Consider the following 14,445-nt stretch of genomic DNA (forward strand, 5'->3'; position numbering starts at 1 on the left):
CTAAGTGCAGGGCCGCAAAAAAAAAAAAAAAACAGTACATACTCACATTCTGATGTCTGTCACGTCCCCCACGGCGTCCACAGGATTAAAACTGCTTTCGGCAGGAGCGCTGCTAATATGCACGCGCTGCTGCCGAGAGCTTCCCTGCACTGAATGTGTCAGCGCCAGCCGTAAAGCAGAGCACAGCGGTGACGTCAAAGCTGTGCTCTGCTTTACGGCCGGCGCTGACACATTCAACCCTGTGGATGCCGGGGGACGTGACAGACATCAGAATGTGAGTATGTACTGGTTTTTTTTTTAACTTTTACAATGGTAACCAGGGTAAATATCGGGTTACTAAGCACGGCCCTGCACTTAGTAACCTGATATTTACCCTGGTTACAAGTGAACACATCGCTGGATCGGCGTCACACACGCCGATCCAGCGATGACAGCGGGTGATCAGCGACCAAAAAAAGGTCCTGACTCCTGATCATTCCCATCGACCAACGATCTCCCAGCAGGGGCCTTATCGTTGGTTGCTGTCACACATAACGAGATTGTTAGCGAGATCGTTGCTTATGTCACCAAAAGCGTGACGTTGCAATGATATCGTTAACGATATCGTTATGTGTGACTCAGCCTTTCGGAGCAAGTGTAATAATAAAAAAGATCCCTAATACTGAATCTATTCTTTGAAGTATGGCTTGTGGCAATCTGCATGTAAATTAACTGGATCTGATGGGTCTAAGGGTACCGTCACACATTGAAATTTCCATCGCTATGACGTTACGATTCGTGACGTTCTAGCAATATCGTTACGATATCGCTGTGTCTGACACGCTACTGCGATCAGACACCCTGCTGAGAATCGTACGTCGTAGCAGATCGTTTGGAACTTTCTTTCGTCGCTTGATCACCCGCTGACATCGCTGGATCGTTGTGTATGACAGCGATCCAGCGATGTCTTCGCTTGTAACCAGGGTAAACATCGGGTAACTAAGCGCAGGGCCGCGCTTAGTAACCCGATGTTTACCCTGGTTACCAGCGTAAACGTAAAAAAACAAACAGTACATACTCACCCGTCGGTGTCCTTCAGGTCCCTTGCCGTCTGCTTCCTGCTCTGAGTGCCGGCCGGAAAGTGAGAGCAGAGCGCAGCGGTGCTGCGCTCTGCTTTCACTGTACGGCTGCACTCAGAGCAGGAAGCAGACGGCAAGGGACCTGAAGGACACCGACGGGTGAGTATGTACTGTTTGTTTTTTTACGTTTACGCTGGTAACCAGGGTAAACATCGGGTTACTAAGCGCGGCCCTGCGCTTAGTTACCCGATGTTTACCCTGGTTACCCGGGGACTTCGGCATCGCTCCAGCGCCGTGATTGCAACGTGTGACCGCAGTCTACGACGCTGGAGCGATGATCATACGACGCTGCGACGTCACGAATCGTGCCGTCGCAGCGATGAAAATTTCAATGTGTGACGGTACCCTTAGGTAGAGATCATCAAATCTTTTAATATTCAAATTTGCTGGGTCGACAAATTAAAAATAATAGAATTTTATGCTGAAATCAATTCACTGCATATCGCAATAGTGAAAAGTCTCAGATTACTCATAAAAAACATGTGTAACACTTTGAGGTATTCTAGGACTGTATCCAATTCCTTTTAAGCTCTTTAACACAAGCTACGTCTTAAGGTACCGTCACACTAAACGATATCGCTAGCGATCCGTGACGTTGCAGCGTCCTCGCTAGCGATATCGTTTAGTTTGACACGCAGCAGCGATCAGGATCCTGCTGTGATGTCGCTGGTCGCTGAATAAAGTCCAGAACTTTATTTGGTCGTCCGATCGCCGTGTATCGTTGTGTTTGACACCAAAAGCAACGATACCAGCGATGTTTTACACTGGTAACCAGGGTAAACATCGGGTTACTAAGTGCAGGGCCGCGCTTAGTAACCCGATGTTTACCCTGGTTACCAGCGTAAAAGTAAAAAAAACAAACAGTACATGCTCACCTGCGCGCCCCCAGCGTCTGCTTCCTGCTCTGACTGAGATCCGGCCCTAAAGTGAAAGTGAAAGCACAGCGGTGACGTCACCGCTGTGCTGTTAGGGCCGGAGCTCAGTCAGTGTCAGGAAGCAGACGCTGGGGGCGCGCAGGTGAGCATGTACTGTTTGTTTTTTTTACTTTTACGCTGGTAACCAGGGTAAACATCGGGTTACTAAGCGCGGCCCTGCGCTTAGCAACCCGATGTTTACCCTGGTTACCCGGGGACCTCGGCATCGTTGGTCGCTGGAGAGCGGTCTGTGTGACAGCTCTCCAGCGATCAAACAGCGACGCTGCAGCGATCGGCATCGTTGTCGCTATCGCTGCAGCGTCGCTTAATGTGACGGTACCTTAAGTAATGTCAGAGAGACCACACCATAGAATCAAATGGTAACCTGGAAGTAACCAATAGAACATTTAATAACAGTACGCTAAAAGACTTTACATATTTTTACAGATAAAAATGTTCCACAATATTTCCCTCTTAGTTATTTATGTGTAAGCAAACTGTTCTCTACAGAACATAGATCCAAACTGATAGTGTCGCTGTCAGATGGACCATTACTGCTGTGACTAAGATGACTAATGTACTATATATTCTATAATGCCCTCTGCTTTCTCCCAACTAACATTTTTGATGGAGGCAAGGAAGCACTCTGTATGACTGCAGACTTGTGAAACCTCCCAGCACACGCAATGTGCATTGTCAGGATTTGCCGTCGTCTCCCCTGGGAACAGCAGTTAAGTATGTATGCATATTCCCACACTTGTATGTATGCATGAATACTACACACTTGTATTGAGCAAGGCCGTGCCCACTACACGGATTCTGCAAAGGAATATGCATAGCACATACCTGACCGCTGTTCCTAAGGAAGACAATGGCGAATCCTCATAAATAAAATGTCACGAGTCACGACCCAACAGGGTGTCGGTACAGCAGATGGCACAACACATACACAACGGGGTGGAAAAAGTGAGAGGAAGGCCCTCACAATAAGGAACAAGGGATGGGGCACCTGCAAAACAACAACCTGTGCCTATCCCTAAGCTCCCCTAATGCCCTATGTCGGTCCTTCCCGCCATCATCTTCACATGCCTAGTCCCTAGCTGTCACCTCACTATACCCTGGCTAGTGCACTGGCCGGCAAGGATGCTAGCCTCACCACTGCAGATGGTACCTAAACAGGAGGTAGTGACATGCACGAGACAGACACGGAAAGGAACAATGAAAAAAAGCTTAGCTCAAGCTTCTGCTACAAGCCCCACACAGCAAATGATACAGAACCAGGACGCAAAGCAGCTGATACACTGATGGCACCAGAGAGCTCCCAACTCTTCGACTGGTCTCCAGAGAAAAACTCTATTATCAACAGTCAGCTGATGCATCATGTGACAGTTTAAAGGATAGTGGGAGTGGCCACCACCCACATCAGCAGACCAGCAACACAGCAGATGCCAGCAAGGAAACTGACATTAACCCTTGCTGGCCCTAAAGTAAAAACTACGTTAAAATTAAAGCAGAACCAGAGCTGTCACGACTCCTAAAAATGTTGTTTGTTAGGCAATCACTGCATTGGTTGTGGCTGTTGAACAGCCACAAGACATGCAGCCGCAGTGACTCGAGCATTTTTTTCAAGCACACCAAAGATACTCGATTAGGATACAAGCATGCTGAAATAACACCTCATCTGAGCACGCTCTCTCATCGCTAGTAGCCACCCATAAACAAGCATCCAACCTTCAAAAATGAGCCTTGCAACATGACCAGGAATAAATGCCGAGCTAAAAATCTATAGATCGCCGGTTTGTGACGTTTGCTTTCCATCCATTTCTCAAATGAAATTTCTCACATGTAAAAATACACTAATTTGAACTCTAAAATGCATAATTATTACAGCCATCTGAAAACTACAATTAAAAATGGACTTGTCTATTAGTCAATCATCGGTCAATATCTCAATATTTAATAAGAACCAGGCAAACTGAATGACATAGAAAATGTAAAGTTCCATTTGACGTCTATTGTGTTTTTGCACCTTTTGATGTTATTGTTGTTGCTTTGAGTCCAGGCTCTAAAACACTTTTACTTTGGTAAATAGGCCCTTTGGTATTTTGATACACCATAGATGATAGATAGTCTAATACTGCCCAGCAGCTACACTTTCACGCCAATTAGCATACTAATGAGGGAGATATTTACACTGCAGCAAAAAAGCATGATGGTAAAATTACAGTGATTGTTTTGGCAACAACTTTGTTAAAAGATATTTGGATGGACAAATGTTTCTTTTGTGTTGTCAGGTTGCAAGTGTACTTCCCTTTTTGAATGAGCAGACAGTAACTACAATCACTTTCATTGTGGTGTTTGTGAAATAAGTCCAGTATTTAAAACTTGTTTATGTCATACATTGTCTTTGTAAGCTAAATTTTATACTTGGAATTATAAAAAAATGCTGTCAATGTCACATATTTACATTTGCTGCATACTGACTCCTATGGTGCAAAAGAGGATTGTAGCATATTTTACACTTACCTAAATCCTGGCAGACATGGACCTTCATGCTGCCATGTCAATGTCATTAGCAGCCCTCAGACGTGTTTTAGGAGGAAAGGCTATGTGAGTCCGAAGATACAGCTTTCTCCATTGCTAGCCTCTTGAAAAGTAAAGTAGGCACATTGTCAGGTTGGCCCTGTTAGGGTATGTGCACACTTTGCAGATTTGCCTGTGGAATTTTCTGTAAAGATTCTGCATCTCTTGGCAGAAAGCGCAGGTAAAAATACACGCGTTTTTGATGCGCATTTTCATGTGTTTTTTTCAGGCGCATTTGTACGAGTTTTTGTAACCTAAATAAAGATCTATTATTTAACAAAAAAAAGAGTTGTGATGTCATTTCTTTGTCCAACCTCTTGGTTACATACTCCATTGAGGATTAATGTGTACACACACGCACACACAGACAGACAGACATAGACAGACAGTTAGATGATAGATAGATAGATAATAGATAGATGATAGATAATAGATAATAGATAGATAGATCTATCGATAGATAGTGCCAAGGCCAATGCTTAGTAATAAACCTAATAAAATGGTACATAAATAGTTAAATAAAGACACACACACACACACACACACACACACACACACACACACACACACACACACACACACAAAGTCTGCACGCAATATCTTTAAATTTAAAAAAAAAATGGCCAGAAAGGCTACCCAGATAGCTGTGGGCTGATATTCATAGCCTATAGAGGAGCCATGTTGATATTGGCCCCCCGGCTACAAATACCAGCTCCCAGCCGCCCCAGAAATGGCGCAACTGTAAGATGCTCCAATTCTGGCACTTAGCCTCTCTCTTCCCACTGCCCTGTATAGGTGGCATATGGGGTAATAAGGGGTTAATGTCACCTTTGATTGTAAGGAGATTAAGCTCGGTTAGTAATGGAGAGGCGTCAATAAGACACCTATCCATTACTAATCCTATAGTAGTGAATGGGTTAAATAAATACAATGGGTTAAATTAATATTCTTAATTTCAGCATACTTACAACCACTCCTAATTCCCTGAAGCCATCAATCACCTGCAAAAAATAAAAAATAATAATCCAACAGTATACTCCTTGTTCCGATGTAGTCTAATTAATAACGAGTGTCCCATGATGATCTCCTCTATAGAACAGTGACATCGGATGATGTCACTGATCTACAGGGCCTTCCACGATGCACTGACAGGAGGTAATTGCTCCTGTAGTGCGTCGCTGAAGAGGTTACTTGAGTTCAGGCTCACTTCACGGCAATGCTGTGTGGGAATTTCTCACACAGCGCTGTCTGTGAGAGAATGAACTCGAGTGACCTCTCTCCTGGTAGCAGGGGAGGGATACATAGAGGAGGATTACCTCCACCTGTCAGTTCATATCGGAGGCCCTGTAGAGCAGTGACATTGCCTGATGAATTGACATGCTGTAGAAAATAAAATGCTGCAAATCTGCTCTGATTTTTCCGCAGTATGTGCACAACAATTCTTCATTTCACATAGAATAACATTGGTAGTGCACTACACTGAGGATTTGATGTAATTCCGCGAGTCCAAAAATGTTGCGGATCCACATCACATCAAAATCTGCAACATGTTATGTGCCTTTTACTGATTAAAATGATTTCTTGGGTGAAGAAATCCATCTTGTGGTTGTTGTTTAATCTTTGTTTTAAGTCTTCAGTTAACGAGATTCTTGTGCTCCAGGGCAGCCTGTCTGTGGGTCTTAACCCCTTCACCCCCAAGGGTGGTTTGCACGTTAATGACCAGGCCAATTTTTACAATTCTGACCACTGTCCCTTTATGAGGTTATAACTCTGGAACGCTTCAACGGATCTTGGTGATTCTGACTCTGTTTTCTCGTGACATATTGTACTTCATGATAGTGGTAAAATTTCTTCGATATAACTTGCATTTATTTGTGAAAAAAACGAATATTTGGCGAAAATTTTGAAAATTTCGCAATTTTCCAACTTTGAATTTTTATGCCCTTAAATCACAGACATATGTCACGCAAAATACTTAATAAGTAACATTTCCCACATGTCTACTTTACATCAGCACAATTTTGGAACCAAAATTTTTTTTTGTGACGGAGTTATAAGGGTTAAAAGTTGACCAGCAATTTCTCATTTTTACAACACCATTTTTTTTTAGGGACCACATCTCATTTGAAGTCATTTTGAGGGGTCTATATGATAGAAAATACCCAAGTGTGACACCATTCTAAAAACTGCACCCCTCAAGGTACTCAAAACCACTTTCAAGAAGTTTATTAACCCTTCAGGTGTTTCACAGGAATTTTTGGAATGTTTAAATAAAAATAAACATTTAACTTTTTTTCACACAAAATTTGGTTCAGCTCCAATTTGTTTTATTTTACCAAGGGTAACAGGAGAAAATAGACACCAAAGTTTGTTGTACAATTCGTCCTGAGTACGCTGATACCCCATATGTGGGTGTAAACCATTGTTTGGGCGCAGGGCAGAGCTCGGAAGGAAAGGAGCGCCATTTGACATTTCAATGCAAAATTGACTGGAATTGAGATGGGACGCCATGTTGCATTTGGAGAGCCCCTGATGTGCCTAAACATTGAAACCCCCACAAGTGACACCATTTTGGAAAGTAGACCCCTTAAGGAACTTATCTAGATGTGTGTTGAGCACTTTGACCCAACAAGTGCTTCACAGAAGTTTATAATGCAGAGCCGTAAAAATAAAAATCATATTTTTTCACAAAAATGATCTTTTCGCCCCCATTTTTTTATTTCCCCAAGGGTAAGAGAAGAAATTAGACCACAAAAGTTGTTGTGCAATGTGTCCTGAGTACGACGATACCCCATATGTGGGGGTAAACCACTGTTTGGGCGCATAGCAGAGCTCGGAAGGGAAGGAGAGCTATTTTACTTTTCAATGCAAAATTGACTGGAATTAAGATGGGATGCCATGTTGCGTTTGGAGAGCCCCTGATGTGCCTAAACATTAAAAAAAACCCACAAGTGACACCATTTTGGAAAGTAGACCCCCTAAGGAACTTATCTAGATGTGTTTTGATAGCTTTAAACCCCCAAGTGTTTCACTACAGTTTATAACGCCGAGCCGTGAAAATAAAAATTATTTTTTTTTTTCACAAAAATGATTTTTAGCCCCCAGTTTTGTATTTTCACAAGGGTATCAGGATAAATTGGACCCCAAACTTTGTTGACCAATTTGTCCTGAGTACGCTGATACCCCATATGTGGGGGGGGAACCAATGTTTGGGCGCATGACAGAGCTCGGAAGGGAAGGAGCGTCATTTGGAATGCAGACTTAAATGGATTGGTCTGCAGGCGTCACGTTGCATTTGCAGAGCCCCTGATGTACCCAAACAGTACAAACCCCCACAAGTGACCCCATATTGGAAACTAGACCCCCCAAGGAACTTATCTAGATGTGTTGTGAGAATTTTGAACCCCCAAGTGTTTCACTACAGTTTATAACGCAGAGCCGTGAAAATAAAAATTATTTTTTTTTTTCACAAAAATGATTTTTTAGCCCCCAGTTTTGTATTTTCACAAGGGTATCAGGATAAATTGGACCCCAAAAGTTGTTGATCAATTTGTCCTGAGTACGCTGATACTCCATATGTGGGGGGGAACAACTGTTTGGGCGCATGACAGAGCTCGGAAGGGAAGGAGCGCCATTTGGAATGCAGACTTAAATGGATTGGTCTGCAGGCGTCACGTTGCATTTGCAGAGCCCCTGATGTACCCAAACAGTACAAACCCCCCACAAGTGACCCCATATCGGAAACTAGACCCCCCAAGGAACTTATCTAGATGTGTTGTGAGAACTTTGAACCCCCAAGTGTTTCACTACAGTTTACAACGCAGAGCCGTGAAAATAAAAATCTTTTTTTTCCCACAAAACTTATTTTTTGGCCCCCAGTTTTGTATTTTCCCAAGGGTAGCAGGAGAAATTGGACCCCAAAAGATGATATCCAATTTGTCCTGAGTACGCTGATACCCCATATGTTGGGGTAAACCCCTGTTTGGGCACACGGGAGAGCTCTGAAGGGAAGGAGCACTGTTTTCCTTTTTCAACGCAGAATTGGCTGGAATTCAGATCGGATGCCATGTCCCGTTTGGAGAGCCCCTGATGTGCCTAAACAGTGGAAACCCCCCAATTATAACTGAAACCCTAATCCAAACACATCCCTAACCCTAATCCCAACGGTAACCCTAACCACTCCTCTAACCCAGACACACCCAACCCTATTCCCAACCGTAAATGTAATCCAAACCCTAACCCTATCTTTAGCCCTAACCCTCACTGTAGCTCCAACCCTAGCCCCAACCCTAACCCTAACCCTAGCCCTAACCCTAGCAATAACCCTAGCCCTATCACTAGCCCTAACACTAGCCGTAACACTAGCCCTAACCCTAGCCCTAACCCTAGCCCTAACCCTAGCCCTAACCCTAGCCCCAACCCTAGCCCTTACCCTAGCCCTAACCCTAGCCCCAACCCTAGCCCTAACCCTAGTCCTAACCCTTGCCCTAACCCTAACCCTAGCCCTAACTCTAGTCCTAACTCTAGCCCTAACCCTAACCCTAATGGGAAAATGGAAATAAATACATTTTTTAATTTTTTTATTTTTCCCTAACTAAGGGGATGATGAAGGGGGGTTTGATTTACTTTTATAGCGGGTTATTTAGCGGATTTTTATGATTGGCAGCTGTCACACACTGAAAGACGCTTTTCATTGCAAAAAATATTTTTTGCGTTACCACATTTTGAGAGCTGTAATTTTTCCATATTTGAGTCCACAGAGTTATGTGAGATCTTGTTTTTTGCGGGACGCGTTGACGTTTTTATTGGTAACATTTTCGGACATGTGACATTTTTTGATCGCTTTTTATTCCGATTTTTGTGAGGCAGAGTGATCAAAAACCAGCTATTCATGAATTTCTTTTGGGGGAGGCGTTTATACCGTTCCGCGTTTGGTAAAATTGATAAAGCAGTTTTATTCGTCGGGTCAGTACGATTACAGCGATATCTCATTTATATCATTTTTTTATGTTTTGGCGCTTTTATACGATAAAAATATTTTATAGAAAAAATAATTATTTTGGTATCGCTTTATTCTCAGGACTATAACTTTTTATTTTTTTGCTGATGATGCTGTATGGTGGCTCGTTTTTTGCGGGACAAGATGACGTTTTCAGCGGTACCATGGTTATTTATATCAGTCTTTTTGATCGCGTGTTATTCCACTTTTTGTTCGGCGGTATGGTAATAAAGCGTTGTTTTTTGCCTCGTTTTTTTTTTTTTTTCTTACGGTGTTTACTGAAGGGGTTAACTAGTGGGGCAGTTTTATAGGTTGGGTCGTTACGGATGCGGCGATACTAAATATGTGTACTTTTATTGTTTTTTTTATTTTATTTAGCTAAAGAAATGTATTTATGGGAATATTTTTTTTTTTCTTTATTTAGGATATTTTTTTTTTATTTTTTTTTTTACACACATGTGGGGAATTTTTTTTTAACTTTTTTACTTTGTCCCAGGGGGGGACATCACAGATCATTGATCTGGCAGTGTGCACAGCACTCTGCCAGATCTGCGATCTGCTGTGCAGGGCTGCAGGCTTACCAAGTGTCTGCTCTGAGCAGGCACTCGGTAAGCCACCTCCCTCCCTGCAGGACCCGGATGACGCGGCCATCTTGGATCCGGGACCTGCGGCGAGGAGGGAGGTAGGAGACCATCGGAGCAACGCGATCACATCGCGTTGCTCCGGGGGTCTCAGGGAAGCACGCAGGGAGCCTCCTCCCTGCGCGATGCTTCCCTGCACCGCCGGTACACCGCGATCATGTTTGATCGCGGTGTGCCGGGGGTTAATGTGCCGGGGGCGGTCCGTGACCGCTCCTGGCACATAGTGCCGGATGTCAGCTGCGATATGCAGCTGACACCTGGCCGCGATCAGCCGCGCTCCCCCCGTGAGCGCGGCCGATCGGCTATGATGTACTATCCCGTCGAGGGTCAGATAGGCCCAGGTCACCTCGATGGGATAGTACGTCTAAGGTCACAGAGGGGTTAACTTGGTGCTCTCTGGCCTAATCTTCATTATTGTGGCTTAGGCTACTTTCACACTTCCGTCGGTAAGGGGCCGTCGCCATGCGTCGGCCCGACCTACCGACGGACGTTGTGAAATAAATGCACAACGGGGGCAGCAGATGCAGTTTTTCAACGCATCCGCTGCCCCATTTTAATGTCCGGGGAGGAAGGGAGGCGTTTCGGCCTAGCATGCGCTGTCAAAAATGGCAGACACGACGCACAAAGAAACGTTACATGGAACGTTTTTTGTGCCAATGGTCCGCCAAAACATGACGCATCCGTCGCACGATGGATGCGACATGTCGCCATACGTCGCAATGCGTCACTAATGCAAGTATATGGAGAAAAAACGCATCCTGCGGGCAACTTTGCAGGATGCGTTTTTTCTCCAAAACGACGCAGTGCGACGTACGTCACACAACGCAAGTGTGAAAGTAGCCTAAACTGACAAGTCACTGATCCTTCAGTAACCTGCCCCCTATTTTAAATATTTCAGTTTATAATGTGGGCCATAAAAGAAAAAAATTATCTACAGCAAAATGGCGCCGGCACCTGGGCAGTAGCATCTATCTGCATTCGATGCTCGTAATTTGTGCAAGCCCCGTCCACTGGGCCTATCAATACTTTTTCGGTGCATACATCTGGAACATATCATGTTAGGTTAAGTTCACATGTCCAGAAATCATCAATTAGAACAGACCTATCAGCAGTCCATGGATCAAAATAGTTGTGCAGACAACTTTTTTTGTCCTCCTGAAAAAAAACTGATTTCAACTGGATTTTTTTCAACATTGAAATCTTTGGAAAACTGATCCATCAAAAAGCCATCTTTTTTCTCCCATTTGAAAATGATCAGTATTTTGCTTACTGGAGGTGCAAAAATAAATATTTTACATATACTACGGGACACGTAAACTTACAAGTAATCAACTGTTTGAAACTGATCTAGTGAGCAAAAAACGATCCTTTTTAAACGGATCCAGTTGAAATCACTTTTTTCAGGAGGACAAAAAAGTTGTGAACTTTGTCAATGGATTGCTGCTGGATCACATGTCACATTATTATCATTTGTTAGAATAGATCCAGCCGCAATCCATTGGAAATAAAGTTTTGCAGAGGCAACTTTTTTGTCGGTGTCAGTGTTTTTTAGCATTGAATTCTACAGACAACGGATCTGTTAATTAGCCATCCGTTACCTTCCATTTGAATCTGATCCAGAAACAAAAAAAGGATCATTTCAAATGAAAAAAAACATGGATGGCTAATTAACGGACCCATTTTTCATAGTCTTCAATGTTAAAAAAAACAAACAGATCCAGCTGAAATATTTTTTTTTTTTAAATAGACAAAAAAGTTTTGTCTGTGCAACGTTTTTGCCAATGGATTGCTGCTAGATCCATTCTAATAGATGATTAATGGATATGTAGACATAGGTGTAGTCTGCACTGGTAGCAAGGACAAGCAAAGACTAAAGGTACCGTCACATTAAGCGATGCTGCAGCGATATCGACAACGATGACAATCGCTGCAGCGTCGCTGTGTGGTCACTGGAGAGCTGTCACACAGACAGCTCTCCAGCGACCAATGATGCCGAAGTCCCCGGGTAACCAGGGTAAACATCGGGTTACTAAGCGCAGGGCCGCGCTTAGTAACCGAATGTTTACCCTGGTTACCAGTGTAAATGTTAAAAAAAAAAAAAACACTACATACTTACATTGCCGTGTCTGTCGCGTCCCTTGCCTTCAGCTTCCCTGCACTGTGTAAGTGCCGGCCCTAAAGCACAGCGGTGACGTCACCGCTGTGCTTTGCTTTACGGCCGGCACTGACACATTCAGTGCAGGAAGCTCTGAGCAGCAGCGCGGACGCCGGGGGACGTGACAGACATCAGAGGGTGAGTATGTAGTGTTTTTTTTTTTACTTTTACAATGGTAACCAGGGTAAATATCGGGTTACTAAGCGCGGCCCTGCGCTTAGTAACCCGATATTTACCCTGGTTACCATTGTAAAACATTGCTGGCATCGTTGCTTTTGCTGTCAAACACGACGATACACGCCGATCTGACGACCAAATAAAGTTCTGGACTTCTAGCTCCGACCAGCGATATCACAGCGGGATCCAGATCGCTGCTGCGTGTCAAACACAACGATATCGCTATCCAGGACACTGCAACGTCACGGATCGTTGTCGTTCTCGTTGCAAAGTCGTTTAGTGTGAAGGTACCTTAAGGTTGAGACACAAGCACCACGATCACAATCAATCATTGGAAACTTCAATGTTTTCCAACAAGCAAAAAAATTAAAATTCTCTTAGCTCCGGTAAAGACAGAAACGTCTACAGCTTACTGTTAGTCATCAAGTTTCAAAGTCATGGCAATTTCTAGGAATATAATGATGACATCAATGATATAATTCTGTTATTTTTTATTCCTGAATGAAATAGTTTGTAAAACTGTATATGTAAACTAAAAGGGTTATGAATATTTTAACATTGATTACTTCTTTGGCACATCTATAATCCCAGGAGATAGTAATCCAACCGTAGGATCCCCCATTGACAAACTATATGACAATCTATATATATAATTGTCTAAGGTCCACTTCCATCTGTCTGTCTGTTTCTCTGTCACGAAAATCCCGTGACCAATCAGCGACAGTCCGGCCACAAATTGGCCCCTCCCTACTCCCCGCCAGTCAGTGCCCCCTCCATACTCCCCTCCAGTCAGCACCCACATAGCGTTTTAGCAGTCCATTAAACGGACTGCATTACACCGTGGCATAATGCGGTGTAACGCAGTCTGTTAACGCTGCCATTAACCCTGTGTGACCAACTTTTTACTATTGATGCTGCCTATGCAGCATCAATAGTAAAAACATATAATGTTAAAAATAATAATAATAAAAAAGAAAATCATTATATTCTCACCTTCCGGCATCCGCGGCAGCCTTTCCTGCTCCTCGCGACGCTCCGGTCCCAAGAATGCATTGCGGCAACAACCCATGATTGATGACGTAGCGGTCTCGCGAGATGATGATGTGGCGGTCTCGCGAGACAGCTACATCATCACGGGTTAAAGGCCTGGGCTTGATCCGGGGGTCGCCAAAAGGTAACTATTTTTTATTTTAATTCTTTTTTTAACAGGGATATGGTGCCCACATTGCTATATACTATGTGGGCTGTGTTACATACTGCGTGGGCTGTGCTATATACTGCGTGGGCTGTGTTATATACTACGTCGCTGTGCTCTACACTACGTGGGCTGTGCTATATACTATGTGGGCTGTGCAATATACTACGTGGCTGTGCTATATACTACGTGGGCTGTGCTATATACTATGTGGGCTGTGCAATATACTACGTGGCTGTGCTATATACTATGCGGCTGTGCTATATACTACGTGGGCTGTGTTATATACTGTGTGTGCTGTGCTATATACTGTGTGGGCTGTGCTATATACTGCATGGGCTATATACTACGTGGCTGGGCTATATACTACTTGGCTGCTATATACTATGTGGCTGTGCTATTTACTATGTGGCTGTGTTATATACTATGTAGCTGTGCTATATACTATGTGCCTGTGCTATATGCTACATGGCTGTGCTATATACTACGTGGCTGTGCTATATACTACATGGGCTGTGCTATATGCTACGTGGGCTGTGAGACTCTTTCGCCCGGGGCCCTCAAAAACCTGCAGCTAGCCCTGGCTTCACTGATTGGTCGCGGCCGGCCAGCCATGAACAATCAGCGACAGGCGCAGTCCGGCCGTTAATTGGCACGGGATTT

Source organism: Ranitomeya variabilis, chromosome 2 (genome assembly GCF_051348905.1).
Source record: "Ranitomeya variabilis isolate aRanVar5 chromosome 2, aRanVar5.hap1, whole genome shotgun sequence".
In the NCBI taxonomy this organism is placed as follows: domain Eukaryota; kingdom Metazoa; phylum Chordata; class Amphibia; order Anura; family Dendrobatidae; genus Ranitomeya; species Ranitomeya variabilis.